The sequence below is a fragment of the Ixodes scapularis genome, unplaced genomic scaffold (assembly GCF_016920785.2).
Source record: "Ixodes scapularis isolate PalLabHiFi unplaced genomic scaffold, ASM1692078v2 ptg002869l_1__unscaffolded, whole genome shotgun sequence".
Classification (NCBI taxonomy): Eukaryota; Metazoa; Arthropoda; class Arachnida; order Ixodida; family Ixodidae; genus Ixodes; species Ixodes scapularis.
Window position 1 is genome coordinate 48,141 of NW_024610276.1, and position 19,858 is coordinate 67,998.

A 19,858-nucleotide genomic window follows, 5' to 3' on the forward strand; every position below is an offset into this window, starting at 1 on the left:
ACAATCCGCGAAATAGATTAATTTCCCACTCTTGAAGCCATTCCAAATGATAAATGAAAATACCTCGGCGTTGTTGAACATCTACGACGCAACCAACACAACTGTGCCGCTGGCTGCGTGAGTCTGACACAACTGTGCCGAGCGCCTGCTCGGCACCGTTGTTGCTCGTGAAGGCTTGCTTATTTGTAGTTGAGACGATGATTCCACATCTTTCGTGGTGCTTGCAATAACTTCGAAGGGCAGGGGAACCTTCTCACGAGGACGTTGAAGACACTCAACACCGGAGCCACCAAAGCAATCGCACAAACCGTCGCCCTGTTTGCTTCTTCTTCGTCACTCGCGGCGCGGTCAACTCGACGCGAGATGTTTTCTGGCTCGGCTAGATGGAAACCAACAGCGGCAAAGTGGCGTATGGACACACGGCTCTCACATTACGGGCACTATACTCACATACCGCGGTAAACAGGGCCGATGCTGGCGAAACGGCAGTCGGCACACCAGCGAAGAAGCCTTCAACGGGAAGCGGCGGCGCAGGCCGACGCAGCCCCCCCTCCCCGTGAGCGTCTGGGTTCGAGATTATTGTTCGCTTTTGCTCCTTGCGGTCGAGGCTAAAAAGAGCACTTCCGGACAAAGGTCTATATTGGCACGCTCACGCCCTCGCCAGACAACACGGCCGCCGCTCCGCCATCACTCCCTCTGACCAGACAAAGGAGCCCCGCAAAAGATGGGACGTTTGCAGTATTGATCTCTATGAAAATATACCTAATACTAAATTACCCAAGCATCAAGAAGAATGCAGGGATTGGTGTTCCAGGCGCCGCACGGCTATGCCTTCCCCGTGTAAAAGATTCGAAGTAAATAAGCAAAATAAAGCGTTGACGAACGCGCGTGTAAGATGCAATTTGTTTTAGACATCTGCTTTGGAAAGTTACTAATGTGAGGCCAGCACGTGCGGCGCGTGGAACACCAATCCCTGCATTCTCCTTGATGCTTGGGTAATTTGGCTATAGGTCTATTGTTGATCGCGCATACCCGCTTGGTCGCTGAAGTGCTAGTGAAGTCACCGGGCGGCCATCTTGCAAATAAACAAATTGCGGTTTTGCTAGCGTTACAAAGGCAGCCGTCAGCGTGCTGGAGAAACGTTTTCTACTCGTTCGTCGTCATTCGCAAAAGAGGTTTTCCAAGACCCTGCGTAAGCGTTGAGACTTACTGTTGAGAACACGTGGAAAATTTTACGAAGGTGCAGGGCCGCACGAAAAAGGCACAATTCGTCGAGAGCAAGTTTCACCGGTCTCGCGACGTAATCAAAATTTCCTTGTCACGCCTAAGTGCTACGTCTCTGTGCCTTCGTACGCTTGCATACCGATCAAGATTCGACGTCATGTGGATGTGTTTTACTAGTACAATGTGCGTGAAGGTGTGTGTGCCTCTACAGCAGCGTTTTACTTGACTCTGCCGACTGTATTTGTAACTTGCGGCACTCGCAGTCCAGAAACGAGCTACATCCAGCATTAAGTGGCGGCGGAAGGAGGGCGGAGGGGGGGGGGGGAGTACGTTTTTTTTACGGGTTGCAGAATACCAAGGAACATTAGCTCATCACTGATCAGTGGGCTGACCCGTGGGTCTGACTCATGATCAACAACTGCACGTGACATCAAATTTGAGCGCGGCTCGATTAATTATGATTGGTGGACGGATCCGCTTCAAAGATTTTCAATCTCGCTGTCTTGTACTTTTGCCTTTTGCCTGCTCAGCAGCGTTGCTCTATTAGTTCTGCTATGTCATCGATTAGAGATCAGTGCTGCAATCTTTTGCGGGGCGCCTTTGTCCGGCTAGAGGGAGCTCGAACCACCCCTCTATTAGGGTGCCTCAATCTGCGTTTGTCATAGGGCGAAGACACTCATTGTTGTATTGAAAACTGCCTGCGCATGCCGAATGACCTTAAAGGGGCGATGCAACGATTTTTGTATTTGCGCAAATACCGCTTAAAACGGATCCCTAACGCTAATGATCCGTGAAATACCCGTTCGTCTTTCACCACACACAATCGAAGTCGTAGAAAAAAAAATAAAGAAAAACGAGCTCCGTTCACCCCCTCAACTCGCAACCATAACACGCGGCCACGTGATCTGGAGCCTATTATATGCCGCCAATGTTGATCATAGCCGTGCGCTGGGGTTGGCAAGGCACAGGACACGCGCTGAGTTCCAGACATTGTTATGGTTAGGCTGTTGTCGTCATTGCAGCGATTGGACGCAGGATATTACCCAAATTCTTCTCGAGCTAATGCTTTTCGAGCTCGAGCTTCTCGAGCCCAAATCAAGTGCCCACGCAATGCTCGGGTCCAATCTATGAGCCGCATTCAAATATCGTCACTGGGCGGGACTGCCACCGCCCAGCTACGTCATCAGGTTTTGCGAAGGAGAGAATGAATGAAAACGCTCGGTTTTTTCCTCGAAATTACAGCGCTACAAAGGTGCTTTTGGTCAGTGGCGTTGCGTGCGAGTATCCTTGAGTCCCACTTGTGCCAGTGAGCTCGTGTAAAGTGAAAAACATTCCAATTGAATATCGTTGCATCGCCCCTTTAAAATTGCGCCAAAGCGCAGGGCAGGGATAAGCGCTCGCTGCGAACGAGATCGAAGCGCACGCATTCTGGGCATAGAAATGGCCGAGATGCCGCCACCCTAAGACAGACGTGGCGAAACTGTATGAAGGCACCCTACCCTCTATCCTGGGAAAAGTGGTGCCATTCAATGTTGTGGAAATGCTCGAGACACGTGGCACGCGCCCCTTCTGTGAAGAACATGTAGTCTAAAATCTAGCTCAGTGCTGCGCTGTGCCGCCATGATCTTCCCAAGGGCTGCACGTTGCACGTGCCGCGTGTATCGACGCATCTTGCGCTACTTTTTTTTAACATGAAGGGTCTTTAGTAATGATAAAAGCCCCTTCATATTTTAGAAGTAGCGCATAGCGCGTCGATGCACGAGGCAAGTGCAACGTGCAGGTCTTGGGAAGATCATGGCGGCACAGCGCAGCACTGAGAGAGATTTCAGACGCCATGTTCTTCCCAGAAGGGGCGCGTGTCACGTGTCTCGAGCATTTCAACAGCAATGAATGCCACCACTTTTCCCAGGATAGAGGGACTTTAGTAATGATGGCGGAGCGGCGATGGAACTTAAAGCGGCGCCATGTCGTCTGGCGAGGACGCGAGCGTGCCTACATAAAGCGACAGAACAGCCTCTATACACGCGCGCTACTGGATAAAAATATTTCAACTAAGAAAACCAAAATGGAGCACGCGCCATCAGCCTCCGTCACCTTAGCCTGCACCATTAAAACAACCTCGTTGCTTTGCAGCGATTTCCATACACTTTGTCTGGCGTCGGTAAACGAGGTTTGTAAAACACATCTAAAACAAAACAGAAGTTTGTTGTTGAAATATTCTTGAATAGAAAACATAACAGACACAGACTACGTGTCTGTTTGCTCACCATTCATGGAGAAGGGATTTTGCTATCGCAGTGGCTAAAAATTCGACGGCCGCGGCGGCGAAAACTTACGTGGCGGACGTCGAGTGGAGCAACACGGGTGGTGCCAACCTCATTTCACACTCATTTTTTTACATCGTTTTTTTTTTTTTCGCAGCCGAGGTGAAAAAAAAGTTGTTTAGTCTTGAGAAAGTCAATGCAGTTATCCTGCCAGGGTTGAACAAATCTTCAATAATAGCGAAACATCCGTCAACTGTGCTTGAGGTAAGTGCTATCTTTTGGATGAGCATCGTACCGGCGTGCGGTCGTGTATCACTACTGCGTGGTGCACGTTCAAGACCCCAGGCTAGCGATTGTACTGCACTGGCTAAATTGCTCATCTACAGCTGGGAGACTCGTCGTCCCTGTGAGGCAGACCAAGTTCTAGGCTGTATAAACACACACACAACCCAATTTTTCCTATCTGAAACCAATTTAGCTCTTGCAACGTCTGAAAAATATTTCCCAGGGCACAGTTTCCATTGAAACACAGAGCTTTCTAAAAAAAAAAAAAAAAAATAAAACACTTTTGTCAATAATAAAAAAAAAAAAAAAAAAAAAATTGAGTCGCATGTAACACGGTAGACAGTCTACCGCTAAACAGTACGATTTCATCGGTGTTCGCATCGAAAAAAGAGTGTCCTCAGAGATGAAGCGCATGACGGCCTAGCTCTTCGGCCACGTTGGGTGATCGGTCGGAAGTCAGAAAACAATAAAATTTCCGAATCGCACTCAGTGGCGGAGCGTCCATGCCCTAGAAGGAAATGCGGAGAAACCGAAACTCAAGACGGCCGCCCGTACAGTGTTTCCAGACCACAAAGAGGTTTTGCAACTCGCATCCACGTAGTTCCGTTTTCACGCAGAGGAGTTTGGGTTTTTATATTGCAGCGTTGAGTCAAGTCATCGGAATAGTTGATACAATCAAACCGACTTTTGGACGTTAAAACATTTCTGTCGGACATTGCAGCAGAGTGACGCAATAAAAATAATACTAATTATAGCTCAATTTGGGAATACAGTTTTATCTAAACTGCTGTTTTATAGCTTATGATATTTGCTAAAAGATTAGTCTCGGAGTAAAAAAAGTGTATAATTTTATTAACTGATTTTAGGGAGTTCGATTGAGTTCTATCTAGTATCCACTGATTTTTGTTTTCCTCACCTGGCAACACTGGGACCCAAGATGGCGCAACGCATGTGGCGCAGGTAGAGAGTTGTGTGCGACGTGGTTGCGGCCTTTGAGTTATTGGATGGTTTTGTTCAAGACAAGGCTCCTATTTCGAGAACGAGCGGTTCAAATCAACGCCTCCGATTGCAGCGAAAGTAATACCGCATCACTGACCGGTCCACTTCACAGTTCGTTCATCAAGGGTGAGTATCCACGAAAGCATGGTAGCACAAGTTCGGGAAGGGGCCACAAAGCACTTTCCGAAGGCTGTGTCTACAGTGCCGCCCGACGGCACGAGCGGTTCAAATCAACGCCTCCGATTGCAGAGAAAGTAATACCGAATCACTGACCGGTCCCACTTCACAGTTCGTTCATCAAGGGTGAGTATCCACGAAAGCATGGTAGCGCAAGTTCGGGAAGGGGCCACAAAGCACTTTCCGAAGGCTGTGTCTACGGTGCCGCCCGACGGCACTCCAATCGCGCCTACAAGTGCCGTCCGGGAGTCGGACGGCGCGTGTATCACTGGGGAGCTCGTTAACACACACCCCCGCCTGCGTTCACGCCGCTTCGCGGCGACAGTATGCGGCTGCTAATTACAAAGCTATTGACCCATTTGGCCCTGTCGTACACGCCACTTCGCGGCGTCCAAACCAAGCCCCGCTTTCCCCGATGCACCTTCGGAAACGAAGTACCATGCTATTTCGTTCAGCGAAATTTCGGCGACAACATTCGTTTTTTTCCTGTGTTAATGGTAAAAAAATAAATGTACATATCGCCAAATGCGTCGGCAAAATAAAATGTTCGAGAAAACAAAAACAATAAAGTAAGCCCGCAGTGGGGATCGAACCCGGGATCACGTGCTTATGTGACACAGCTTACCAATACGCCACACTCCCCTTTGTAAAAGTCGTTTTGAGAACTCGTTTTATACGAGACTTTCGGACGCCACTTGAACGCGCGAGTGGAGTACCGTCGGATGGCATTTGAACGCTCTGCAAGAGTGCCGTCGGACAGTTTTCTAGACACTACGTTTTCCGAAACCACAGCCGTTCACTCGTTCTGTCTAGTTGGTTTTATCAGAACGGAAGGGATATAGCGAGCGCTGCCGTGAGCGGCAGACTGGGCGAACTGCGATGAACAGGCGAACTCTAGGAATCGAAAGTATGTGGCATCGCGCGTCGGAGGGGCCAGGATGGGGCTTTGCAGTGTGCGCGACTACAAGGACCGTTGAGATTATTTTTCCGCAGGCATTACATTTCACCGTTCAGTCCCACAGCATAATACAATTCGCAGTAAAGTGAATTTGTGGGCAGTTCTCCTGGTTTTACAAGGGTCAGCAAGTTGCGGAACCGTTGGATTTCGGTCGTTGATCGCGGCGGTGACTGGACCCCGTCTCACCTCCTCTTCACCTCAGTGAGTGACCTACACAGTGACCGCAATAACAATAAAAGCAAACTGTTTTAATCCAGGTTGTATCTGAGTGCCGTCCGATGGCAGTAAAGTAACACTGGACTGCACTCTGAGCACGCATTCGAGCGCCGTCCAAAGTCTCGATGGGCTGTAGAGGGGACCTGGGTCATCGCGCCCTGAGAAGCGGAGCCTTCCGTATCCGTAGTCTGAAGGAATAGGTTTCACTCGAAGTTTTTTGACCATACCCAAGCACTTAGCAAGTCATCAGGGAAGTGTCACAATCAGCAATTTAGAAGATGTGACTATGAGCCGCTTGCCGCTGATTTGTTTGTCATAAAGTGCGTCCAAACAAATCCACAAATCGTTTGAGCAACCTCAAAATTCTTCAGGCACTCTCTGCGTTTGATATCACCACACATCGCGACACCAGCTTTGTGCGAGCACTTCCAAGATGAATTGCCGTTGAAATTAGTAGGTAAGCGATTTCAACACGTTATACTATCTGCAAAAAACAGTTCCTTAACCGAAGCAAAGTACCGAAGAAAGGAAGCAGACGACAGATGTCATCGGTCAGCCGCAGTCTCCATTTGGGAATTGGGATGAGTAGCGGCGCAGAGCCCAGCAGTGCCAGCCAGTCCTTCCCTACGAACAAGCGTCAACCACAAGGGATGACGGGTAGTCATGATGGGCGATGAAGTAGACGGCAAAGGGGCTGGCGATAATGGAGGTTGGGTTGCGGGGGCTACGGAGCTAACATCATGATCCCCTGCTACAATTCTATCATACTTGGTAGTAGGCTTCTCTTCCGAAATTTGAGTAACACACAAGTTCAACTTTGAGGGCGTGTGGCGGGTCGCTACAAAACACTCTCGACACCCTGGCCGACCGAAAAAGGCCAGGCTGTGCTAGCGAGTCCATCTATGGAAAGCGGCAAGCTTTGATGTCATGATGCTTTTGGAGAGAAGTAGTTGTAATTAAATTAAATTTTAGGCACTTTACCCACATATGCAGGATATGTTTGGGTCTCCATCGACAGGACAAGTTGCCTGCTTCATGAAGACCTTCCTTGATGATGTGCGACATGGGCAATTGCCGTACGTGTGATCATCGATGCCTCCATCTCCCTGCAAAGGTAACCCATAGACTGCAGCAGGTATCGCCTAGTATACAATGCCAGGAATTAATTTAGAGGGAAAGGCCGTTCCCAAGCCCCTTGAGAACCTGCATGCAACATCGCCATGCAGGTTCCCTTGAGAACCTGCATGGCGATGCCCTAGTAGCGGGGTGGCCAAGCTGCGGCTCTCCGCGTGTTAAAGTGCGGCTCGCCGCTCCCTCCCTTATCCCTCCTCTCTCTCCCTCATGTAACACGGTAGACAGTCTACCGCTAAACAGTACGATTTCATCGGTGTTCGCATCGAAAAAAGAGTGTCCTCAGAGATGAAGCGCATGACGGCCTAGCTCTTCGGCCACGTTGGGTGATCGGTCGGAAGTCAGAAAACAATAAAATTTCCGAATCGCACTCAGTGGCGGAGCGTCCATGCCCTAGAAGGAAATGCGGAGAAACCGAAACTCAAGACGGCCGCCCGTACAGTGTTTCCAGACCACAAAGAGGTTTTGCAACTCGCATCCACGTAGTTCCGTTTTCACGCAGAGGAGTTTGGGTTTTTGTATTGCAGCGTTGAGTCAAGTCATCGGAATAGTTGATACAATCAAACCGACTTTTGGACGTTAAAACATTTCTGTCGGACATTGCAGCAGAGTGACGCAATAAAAATAATACTAATTATAGCTCAATTTGGGAATACAGTTTTATCTAAACTGCTGTTTTATAGCTTATGATATTTGCTAAAAGATTAGTCTCGGAGTAAAAAAAGTGTATAATTTTATTAACTGATTTTAGGGAGTTCGATTGAGTTCTATCTAGTATCCACTGATTTTTGTTTTCCTCACCTGGCAACACTGGGACCCAAGATGGCGCAACGCATGTGGCGCAGGTAGAGAGTTGTGTGCGACGTGGTTGCGGCCTTTGAGTTATTGGATGGTTTTGTTCAAGACAAGGCTCCTATTTCGAGAACGAGCGGTTCAAATCAACGCCTCCGATTGCAGCGAAAGTAATACCGCATCACTGACCGGTCCACTTCACAGTTCGTTCATCAAGGGTGAGTATCCACGAAAGCATGGTAGCACAAGTTCGGGAAGGGGCCACAAAGCACTTTCCGAAGGCTGTGTCTACAGTGCCGCCCGACGGCACGAGCGGTTCAAATCAACGCCTCCGATTGCAGAGAAAGTAATACCGAATCACTGACCGGTCCCACTTCACAGTTCGTTCATCAAGGGTGAGTATCCACGAAAGCATGGTAGCGCAAGTTCGGGAAGGGGCCACAAAGCACTTTCCGAAGGCTGTGTCTACGGTGCCGCCCGACGGCACTCCAATCGCGCCTACAAGTGCCGTCCGGGAGTCGGACGGCGCGTGTATCACTGGGGAGCTCGTTAACACACACCCCCGCCTGCGTTCACGCCGCTTCGCGGCGACAGTATGCGGCTGCTAATTACAAAGCTATTGACCCATTTGGCCCTGTCGTACACGCCACTTCGCGGCGTCCAAACCAAGCCCCGCTTTCCCCGATGCACCTTCGGAAACGAAGTACCATGCTATTTCGTTCAGCGAAATTTCGGCGACAACATTCGTTTTTTTCCTGTGTTAATGGTAAAAAAATAAATGTACATATCGCCAAATGCGTCGGCAAAATAAAATGTTCGAGAAAACAAAAACAATAAAGTAAGCCCGCAGTGGGGATCGAACCCGGGATCACGTGCTTATGTGACACAGCTTACCAATACGCCACACTCCCCTTTGTAAAAGTCGTTTTGAGAACTCGTTTTATACGAGACTTTCGGACGCCACTTGAACGCGCGAGTGGAGTACCGTCGGATGGCATTTGAACGCTCTGCAAGAGTGCCGTCGGACAGTTTTCTAGACACTACGTTTTCCGAAACCACAGCCGTTCACTCGTTCTGTCTAGTTGGTTTTATCAGAACGGAAGGGATATAGCGAGCGCTGCCGTGAGCGGCAGACTGGGCGAACTGCGATGAACAGGCGAACTCTAGGAATCGAAAGTATGTGGCATCGCGCGTCGGAGGGGCCAGGATGGGGCTTTGCAGTGTGCGCGACTACAAGGACCGTTGAGATTATTTTTCCGCAGGCATTACATTTCACCGTTCAGTCCCACAGCATAATACAATTCGCAGTAAAGTGAATTTGTGGGCAGTTCTCCTGGTTTTACAAGGGTCAGCAAGTTGCGGAACCGTTGGATTTCGGTCGTTGATCGCGGCGGTGACTGGACCCCGTCTCACCTCCTCTTCACCTCAGTGAGTGACCTACACAGTGACCGCAATAACAATAAAAGCAAACTGTTTTAATCCAGGTTGTATCTGAGTGCCGTCCGATGGCAGTAAAGTAACACTGGACTGCACTCTGAGCACGCATTCGAGCGCCGTCCAAAGTCTCGATGGGCTGTAGAGGGGACCTGGGTCATCGCGCCCTGAGAAGCGGAGCCTTCCGTATCCGTAGTCTGAAGGAATAGGTTTCACTCGAAGTTTTTTGACCATACCCAAGCACTTAGCAAGTCATCAGGGAAGTGTCACAATCAGCAATTTAGAAGATGTGACTATGAGCCGCTTGCCGCTGATTTGTTTGTCATAAAGTGCGTCCAAACAAATCCACAAATCGTTTGAGCAACCTCAAAATTCTTCAGGCACTCTCTGCGTTTGATATCACCACACATCGCGACACCAGCTTTGTGCGAGCACTTCCAAGATGAATTGCCGTTGAAATTAGTAGGTAAGCGATTTCAACACGTTATACTATCTGCAAAAAACAGTTCCTTAACCGAAGCAAAGTACCGAAGAAAGGAAGCAGACGACAGATGTCATCGGTCAGCCGCAGTCTCCATTTGGGAATTGGGATGAGTAGCGGCGCAGAGCCCAGCAGTGCCAGCCAGTCCTTCCCTACGAACAAGCGTCAACCACAAGGGATGACGGGTAGTCATGATGGGCGATGAAGTAGACGGCAAAGGGGCTGGCGATAATGGAGGTTGGGTTGCGGGGGCTACGGAGCTAACATCATGATCCCCTGCTACAATTCTATCATACTTGGTAGTAGGCTTCTCTTCCGAAATTTGAGTAACACACAAGTTCAACTTTGAGGGCGTGTGGCGGGTCGCTACAAAACACTCTCGACACCCTGGCCGACCGAAAAAGGCCAGGCTGTGCTAGCGAGTCCATCTATGGAAAGCGGCAAGCTTTGATGTCATGATGCTTTTGGAGAGAAGTAGTTGTAATTAAATTAAATTTTAGGCACTTTACCCACATATGCAGGATATGTTTGGGTCTCCATCGACAGGACAAGTTGCCTGCTTCATGAAGACCTTCCTTGATGATGTGCGACATGGGCAATTGCCGTACGTGTGATCATCGATGCCTCCATCTCCCTGCAAAGGTAACCCATAGACTGCAGCAGGTATCGCCTAGTATACAATGCCAGGAATTAATTTAGAGGGAAAGGCCGTTCCCAAGCCCCTTGAGAACCTGCATGCAACATCGCCATGCAGGTTCCCTTGAGAACCTGCATGGCGATGCCCTAGTAGCGGGGTGGCCAAGCTGCGGCTCTCCGCGTGTTAAAGTGCGGCTCGCCGCTCCCTCCCTTATCCCTCCTCTCTCTCCCTCACCCCCCGTCTCTCCCGGAGCACTTCCCCAAAAAGAGAAATGAAACGCGTTTTAAATGTGCTACTGCTGCCTTACGCACAATTGGACTGCTTTTCACTCATATAAGATAGACCGAAATTAGTTTGAGTTTCGTTTATTGCTCTAAACAAAAAACCTGCCGCGGCCCCCCCCCCCCCCCCCTCCTCCCTCCCTCCCTCTGCGGCTCTTGAAAATTTTGTGATTTTGTTTGCAGCTCTGTGTTATATATCTAGGGTTGAGAGCATGCAACGACCGATCCAGTTGTTGTAGATCAACATGGATTACCCAGTCGGTCACGGAAGCATGTCGAATGAGAAGAACAGAGAATAAAAGCAAAGATAGGGTTCACTTAATGAAAGAAGATCAATGATGTCTCCCCTATAGGGGGATCGAGCCCACAGCCTTTTGATTAGGAGCCCGACGTTCTACCCCTGCACCACTGAATGGCACAACGAACGGCGTTTCATCTGGGTTCTTTTAAGTCACGCAGCTATTGCAGAACATTCATGTGACTCGCGTGGCGCTTGCACTCGCCAGTCATGCCCGGCGGCCGACGTGCTGTAGTGGCAGGCTTCCTGCCATGCTTTGTCGCGTCTTAGCATGGACTAGCCGGAGTGGCTACAAGTGCGGGCAAGCGCCTTGCGTTTAATTGTGGTTTGGTTGTACGAGAGCTTGAGCAGGAGGGACAGCAGTGAAAGCAACTCGCTTGTAATTGTACCATTACCAGCTAGTTCATGCTAGGGTAAGACAAAAGGATAATGTTGTCGCACCTTCCCTTCCATTTGGCAGCGGAAAAAAATTTAATGTATCTTGATCCAATGGGTAAATTCGGATGACACATTGTGTGCAGGTGTGTGTCGCGGGAGTGATTAAAAGCTCATGAACCCAGTTACAAGCTTCGCAAGTCTTACTATACTCTGTGTCATCAGAGTTTTCTCGTAGGATCAAGGTGCATTTATTTCTTTGTTGTGTCTAGTGCTTAACAGTGTCGCGCAGTCTATGTACAGCATCCTGCGAGCTTTGATTGGGCCTGCGTGGCCGTACTGCCTAGGCGCCAGGCTGTCCTTTCCAGCATGTCATGGGCGTACTTGTTTGCACTTCGCATTGAGCAACTGTGTGCTCAATGCGAACACTTTCGCATTGAGCAACAGTGTTACTGACAGCCAGGCTAGCACTTGACGCTTTGTTCTTAAAATTGAAAGGCTGCCATCGAAACGTTAAACGCAAGACACATGTCATCGAAACGATGTGAGCCAGCTTGCAAACAGTCGGAAAGATGGCTGCTCCGGCGTGCTGCACACAGCAGTTTGCGACACATGTTTTGGATGTTGCATACGTCGAATCGTTCGGGTGGCTCTGCCCAGTTCAGGCAGATACGAAGAAAACTGAAATTTTTTTACGTTTAAGCTCTTGTTGGAATACTAAGCTTTTGTAGCGTTCTCCGAAAGACGTCAAATACCTTGTGCTCAAATGCCGGAACCATGCATTGCTTTTATAGATAATTATTTTGTTCTCAAGAGTCGTTACTTGCGGCTCCTTTGGGCGAAAACTGCGCTGCGGTTCAATGAGACGAGGGTTGCTGAGAGTCGTTGTAGATTTGTTTGTAATTTCGAAGTGCTTTTTGAGCGAAGATCTAGCTTCGAACACAAACAAAGCCTTCAGTGACAAACTGGGTGAAGCTCGGGAGTGCGTTGTTTATTTGGTGAACAAACCCTTTATTCCGTAATGGGAGCAACAAAGCTAAGAAAGTCGTGAATGAGCGGTACAATTTTTTTTCAATCAGCGTTTGACAGTTCTTAAGGTATCGATGTAATCGCAACATGGCTGAAATGATGGTATCCAAACATCGTAAATTAATCACGTTCGAGCACCGCGTACAAACCACCGATTGCACCACTGGTGTGCTCCCTCGACCTTGCTGTTCACAGGAGGAGAAATGGGAGGAAAGTGTCTCGGGGCTTTTTCCTCCCATTTCTGACCATTTCAAGCATGCAATCATAGATTTATCTCGCCTTTCTTAGTATTTTCTGCCACAGCCACAGACGTGGCGAAATATGTTTGTTTGACGTAAATCTGTATGAGTGACTTTATACGTGGAACCGAAATATGCCGACGCCTTCAGGCTAAACTGTGCTTCTAATGTAGAAAGAAGTGCACAATGAGATTAGCTAGTCATGCAGTGTGCTGGTACGGAGATTGCAGCTATGGATACTGTTTCACAAGAAAATATGTTTTGTTTTGCTGCAGTTTGTGTCATCAGACATTGCAGCACATCATACCTACGACAGACGGTGGTGCCTGCCGTGTGCTGAGACCTTCCAAGGTGACCTGGGCAGTTACCGTACTTGTGAGCATGGGTGCTTCCATAACCTTGCCAAGGTAACCTCTAGACTTGGGCAAGTATCGCCTCGTATGCAATGCCAAAACTTCCCTTTGCGAGGAAGGTCATAACCAAGCTGCACCAGAGCCTGCCTGGCTACCCCTAGCGTGACATATAGCAGCATCACTATAAGCGGCATTCCGTGTTTCCAGAATTAATCCTTTGTCGATCATAATCTAGAAAACCCGAGACTGATAAAAGCAGGGAAACAATGTCGGAGAAGAAAGACAGGGGAAAAGAATGTAATCCTTTGCGGCATTGGAGGGTGTTTTCTGGAGTTTACCTTTGTGGAAAATTTGATGTTTCTCAGAGCTTGTTTTGATTAAATTCTCAGTTTTTCAGAATAATTTAGATATTAAATTTGCTTGCTGAGTTTCTCGATTCTCAGAAAGTCAAAAGAAACCGAAAAAATAACCAGACACAAGTGTATTAATTAACTTATAGTCTCAATGATTGCGGAAGGAGTTGCCTGTGCCTAGACGAGGTTTCTTGAGCTGAATATGGCGGTGTGACTCTAGATCCTCTACAACTCGCAGTACACCCCAGTTAATACCAACTCTCCCATGACAAAACTTGCAAACCAGGGTTACTTATCCTACCAAGTTTGGCGCAGTATGGCCGTCGGAGCTCTTGCGCCATAAAACCCGTAAACAACAACAACAACAGGGTTACTTATCCAAGTGTCGGTACATTAAGCTATCAGTCTCCTCGATTCGGTCACTGAAAAACTTTGTTTTACCCACCTTTTTAAAGGCTCCCCGACATACTTGCTACTCGCAGCCGTAGGTGCCACGGGAACGTGCCGCGCTGCATGGCTGTGCGGGGTGAAGTTTGAAATCTAGAAAGTTCCGCCGCCTTCGCTCGTCCCACAAAATCTGCGGGCTAATGGCTTCCTTCATGATAGAAACTGTACCCCTCTTCACGTTACGAAGCCCAAATGGTTTGTTCGAAACTCTTGTTTGGAGCATGGCTAGCACAACGACATCAGAGAACAGAATGGAACATATTTCTTTCGTGCTGCTGAGCTATTGTTGGGGTTCCGCAGGCTTTTGTTTGTTGCCATCGAAATTCTTCTAATCAGTTGGAAACAAGTTCTACTGCCAAAACCCAACCCCTCCCCACCCCGACGTCACAAATACTGATGTCACATAGACAAGGGGAACAGGACTACAACATAAACAGAATCACTTCTGGACACCAAGGCATACATTACCAAGATTGCAGATGTGAAGCAGAACTAAAAACATTGCCCCGTAATAAGTAAAAATAATAACCAACTAATTAGGGAAGTTATTGAAGCTGAAAAGATTTCGAGGTTAGAAGAAAACTGTCACTAAACCTTGTCCAGATTTATTACAAAAAAGAATTAGATTATCTTGCATCCAGATAAAACCAAAAATAACAAAAGAAAATCTTATTGTTTAAAAAGACAGGCGCAGGCAGAGAAGAAATAATACAAGACTGAGTTGCAAGTCAGAGCTTCATGAATCTCTTTTCCTTTTGTGTGTGCTTGTGCTTGGTTGCGAATTTTTCGCGCTGTAGAGGAGTATGCAACACCAGCTTGCCCGAGCCTCCATATTTTTAATACTGCCAGTAGAAACTTTCACTTTGAAAATATGATGAGGACCGAATTTAAAAATTCAATGTTGCCAAACAATTTTTTGCGGACGTAAGGTTTTGGTTACGAGGTCAGTCATAGCTACTGGTGTGTTTAGCCAATTTTGAGGCAAATTTGTGACCTTGAAAAAAAATTACAGGTATACTGTTACATTCTCCTTAGCCTCCTGAAGATGTAAATCACTGGATTGAGCCCCTACCATATTGTTTTGTCTCATAACTGATGCAGGTATCTTCTTTTTTTCTTCAACTCAGTTCGACGTAGGAGCTGCCAAGGAGTCCTGTCCCTTGCAGGTGAGCAGTGGCCAGCACTGGAAGAAGCAATCTTTGGTCTGCTGTAATCCATTCTTTGGGCAAGTGAATAAATTTCTTTGAAGCAGAGACCTGGTGTTTGCACAGCAGCTTCACAGAACAAACAACACAAACACAAATGTTTCTGTGCCCAAAGCCTTCGTAGCTGCTTGAACTTATTGATCTGAGCTTGCACGTTGCAATGTTAAGGCAAGATGGAGATATAGTTAACGTCTCTCTAAAAAAATTGGAGGCACCTTATGCTTGGATGCCTAGCTTGATCAACTTGGAACATCCAGCCGAATTGAAGCAAGGATCTAGCCGAACTGAAGCATGCAGCCGAATTGAAACTTGTAGCCGAACTGAAGATTTAGCCAAACTGAAGCGTCCAGCCGAATTGAAACTTCTAGCCGAATTGAGGATGTAGCCGAACTGGAACGTCCAGCCGAATTGAAACTTCTAGCCGAATTGAGGCAATAGCCGAATTGAGGCGTCAGCCGGATTGGGACGACACCCCTTGACGTTAGTTTTCATAATTACTTCGTCTTCTTTAGACCGCGCACTGTATTCTCCATCGTGATTTTATGGGAGAGCAGAGCAATTAATAAAACACTGACCAGACTTGTTCTGACGTCCTGTAAATTGCACCACGTCATGTGTATAAAAAAAAAAAAAAAGAAGAGCTCCTGCTTTGAGAAACGTATACGAGATATTTATGGAATTACTGATTTAGATCCCGGCCACTGCCCCATTGGATTCGGAATATCATCGTACAGGAATGCGATAAAGGGACAATGAAACTGTTCTCCTACTATTGTCAGATACCTCCAGTTTATAACCTATCAAACAATTATTAGCACTTCTGGCCACGCACGAGTAGTCGCAGAAAATGTTTAATAAAAACAACTTGCTCTTGCACTTTGAACAGAAAAAGCGGCCACAAGTTTGAGACAATGAGCTGTGTTGTCTATTTTTTTCAATTCTCTCCGTCCCAGGGTTTGCAAATACAGCATGTTCTTTTCTAACCAGCTTGCCTGCCCTATGTATTTCTTGTAGATGATGTGCCGCGAATGATCATTACAGCAATGCGCAGCGATTGTCAATGAACGGTGCACGCGCCGCACTCCGCACTCCGTACGCACTCCCCACTTCGTACATTTGGCTGTTCCGCCCGTCACTGCAGTGATTGAGCTCGAGCCAAAATTTGTATGTCCCGCAAGGCATCGATTGCGGCTAAGCCTAAGTGCAGTGCCAACGCAGTGCTCGAGTCACACAGATGAACGCATTCAAATATCAGACACGACAGTTCAGAAGGTATACCCGTGGTATATCAACATCGCGGTTTCCCGAAACTGCGTCAGCAAGCTTTGCGTAGGAGCGACTGCAAGAGGAGTTCGCTTGTACTTTAAAAACTATACAAAAAAAAAAGAAAAAAAAAGAAAACGCATAGTTTAGAGGCATTGCATGTGAGCATAAAGTTCACATACTCCTGTCAGCATTCTTTTTTGAAGTGCTTGATTCTTAAATTCAGTATCGTTTCATGGCAAAATTTATTATTATTGCATGATGAACGTTAAGATCCCACGCTAGTTTCTGCACTGCGGTGGCAAAACTATCCGTCTACAGTAGGAACAGTTTCAATCCAGAACAACTTGTGACTGCCTAGACCTCCTCACAGAAAATATGTACATACCTTTGAGTTTGTGACATGTCAAATAGAGTGCATTGCAGCAAACACCCGAAAACATAAACTGAATTTGTTAAACTTAATCACAGTGCTGTTTTTGTTTTGCTTTTGGAGCATGTGTTTCGAACTTTCGATGAATGCGTGGGATTCCTAGATTGCTGTAAAACAAGCATCTGAATAGCCGGTCATCGCACTAAAGCGAAATGTGGACGGGCGCTCTGTTAACGTTATAATATTGAACGGGACACAGAAAAGACGATGGGCGGACATGAACGCCAGAGAAGCGGGGAAAAGTGAACTTGCGGGGCTCGGGACCTTTGTTTCTCTTGGGGAATGTCTGCCTGCAGGCCACCTTCTATCGTTCAGGAGCGCCTTCCCTGTGCTGCCATGCCGCGCCCCTTCCCGATAACTTGCGTCATGAAACCCTAAACTTAGTACAACACATTGTAAGCCTATTTTCTAACTGTGACACACCGAAAACTTAGAGAGACAATCCCTAACAGACCCCGGAATTGTGAAGCAAAAAATACAAACACAACACTGCAAAAAAAAAAGTAATGTTTAGTATTTTGTAGACTTTATTCCCTAAAAAAGGGCCCCAACCACAACTTCAGAGTTGCTCGTGAACACGTTTAGCTATTTCAAAGGTCGTTGTATTGGTCTTGGCATTCCTTTTATGCTCATTTAATCTGTCGTTAATGCGTCTTTATGTTTGACCTACATACGTAGACCCACAAGCTAGAGATATTTCACACACGACACTGTTCCAACAAACTGATTTTTCAAGATGAGCCTTTTGCACTCATTCGTACCCGCGTGGAATGGCGTCATCCTGTTGGACTTGAAAGTGGAAATAGACACAGGTATCTACACCAAAGTCATTCGCATAAAAGCAGGAGCACAGGTTTAACCTGTGTGTCTGGGTTCTGTAAATAGTCTTTTTAAGGTCAAGCCCCCTTTCATCTTTCCTTTTGTGTCTGAACGTGTGTGTGTTCGCATTCTTTCACCACAGCATCATAGAGAATGGTTTTGTGCACCTCATGCAGATGGCGTCGCGAAAATCCACCCAGATGTACCCAAACATCCGTCACACCGGCCGCCGCGCGTGGTTCAAAGACCCGAGATATTACCGTTTTTTGCTGTGCATGTAACGAAACGGAATCGCGATATTTATTTAAAAAATCGATGTGATTTTTTTTTTTATATATAAACGATACAAAAATTACAAGCTGCAAATTCCTTCAACATTAAAATCATTCCATCGCCCCTTTATATATTCTTGTTTTCGATCCACCTCCCAGCCCGTCTCACGTTGTAATGTTACCTCTATTCGGTCGGATCCCTCGTATAACAGGGACATAATAAACGAAAACGACCTAAAATCCGCTCGCAGTTTACGCCAGGGCCGTAAGCTTGTCGAAACTATAACACACAAAATGTAATTTACGGAATGGCGTCTCGGCCCACCAGGCAGTGCGCCAGCGTCGTACATGATGCAGTCAAGACTCTTCTCAAACTGACAAAATGAAAAAAAAAAAAAGATGGTTCCCAGAAGTTTTTACCTTAAAATATCTTAACGCGAACAGAGAGGGTCATCATACCAAGTGAAAAATTCCGACGATGTCCTGACTCCTCAGCACTAATAACTTCGGTTGAGCGAGGTAGGGCGCTGTGTAACAAAAACTTTGTGAAACGTTGTGCCCTGAATGAGTATGGTCGCGGGCTTTTTATTTCGCAATTTATTTGTACCATATATAAAACGCGGTATGAATTTACTATTGGGTAAGCTTTGAGAGTTCGCAAAAACGTCGTGCCCGCGGAACTTCAAATCTAGAATAAATGCTGTCTTCACGCTTTCTCCACGATTTTATCTTTTTGCTATATATTTTTAAGTTAAAAGTTTTTCGGTCGCCAGTGCGTGCAGCTGACTAAATTGGTTGTCACCGGAATGCACTTTTCAGTGTCTCCCACCGCTAAACAAATTAATGGCGAGATATTTTTAATATCGTTTTAGCTACCCAGATTGTCTCACATTGGTTTGTGTCCTCTATCTTAACGGATCAGACCTGAGACAAAGACATTTGTATCAGAAGCGTAAACAAGACCAATCTAAATCTCCTTTGAAGGTTACATGCTTAACCGTAAGCTTGTAAAAATTCGATCTTGCAAAATGTAAGCCACGGCATGGTGTGTCGGTCTGTCGATCTAGAGTTCCTGTATAGGCTACCTACGGCAGCCAGAGTTGCGCGTTTGATTCCACGTGCCGCGTGCCGCCCTCGCCGCTATTCGCCGAGATCCGATCACGTGAGGAGCCGTATTAAATGTCGTGCAGCAAAGTTGACGTTGCAAGCGCCCCGGCGTACGTTCCCCGGCTTTTGAGCGCACCGCGCGCCTCGAACGCGCGGCGCTGCTATTCGCCGAATTCAATCACGTGAGGAGCTGTATCCACATGCCATGCATGAACGCGCAACTCTGCTGCCCGCCAGCGCCCTCTATGAAACAGTCAGGTAACTTTTTGAACTTGGAAGTAAATAGGAAAACGTAAAAAAGAAAAAAACGAAGGAAAAGGGAACGTCTGCAATTTCAAAGTATCTGTGAAGCAAAAAAGAAAAAAAGAAGTAAAGTAAAAGCATAAACTCCAGGATCGGATTTAACTTTCACAAGGCTAGTCATCCACGTTCCCCCTTCGCAAAGGAAGCCTGGCCCGAAGGCAGGCTTCCCCTTCCCGTAATCCTTTCGAATTCCCAGGGGACTCCTGTACAGTGTTGTACGGAACGGCGTTCCAAGGAACGGCGTTCCTGGAACGCGTTCCTTTTAGGGGGAACGAAGGAACGCCGCCGTTCCATTTTCCATCACTGGAACTGGAACGGGAACGCGTTACATTTTTACTGGAACGGAAAGAGTAACGGCGTTCCTTTTTTCGTCCAGTGGGGTAATTTTTATTTTGTTTCTAACAGGGAAAGTATGAAAGTACAAAAACATTATATTTACGAAGTGCAGGATCTCTTTAACTTTTTGGCTACCAATCTTATGGA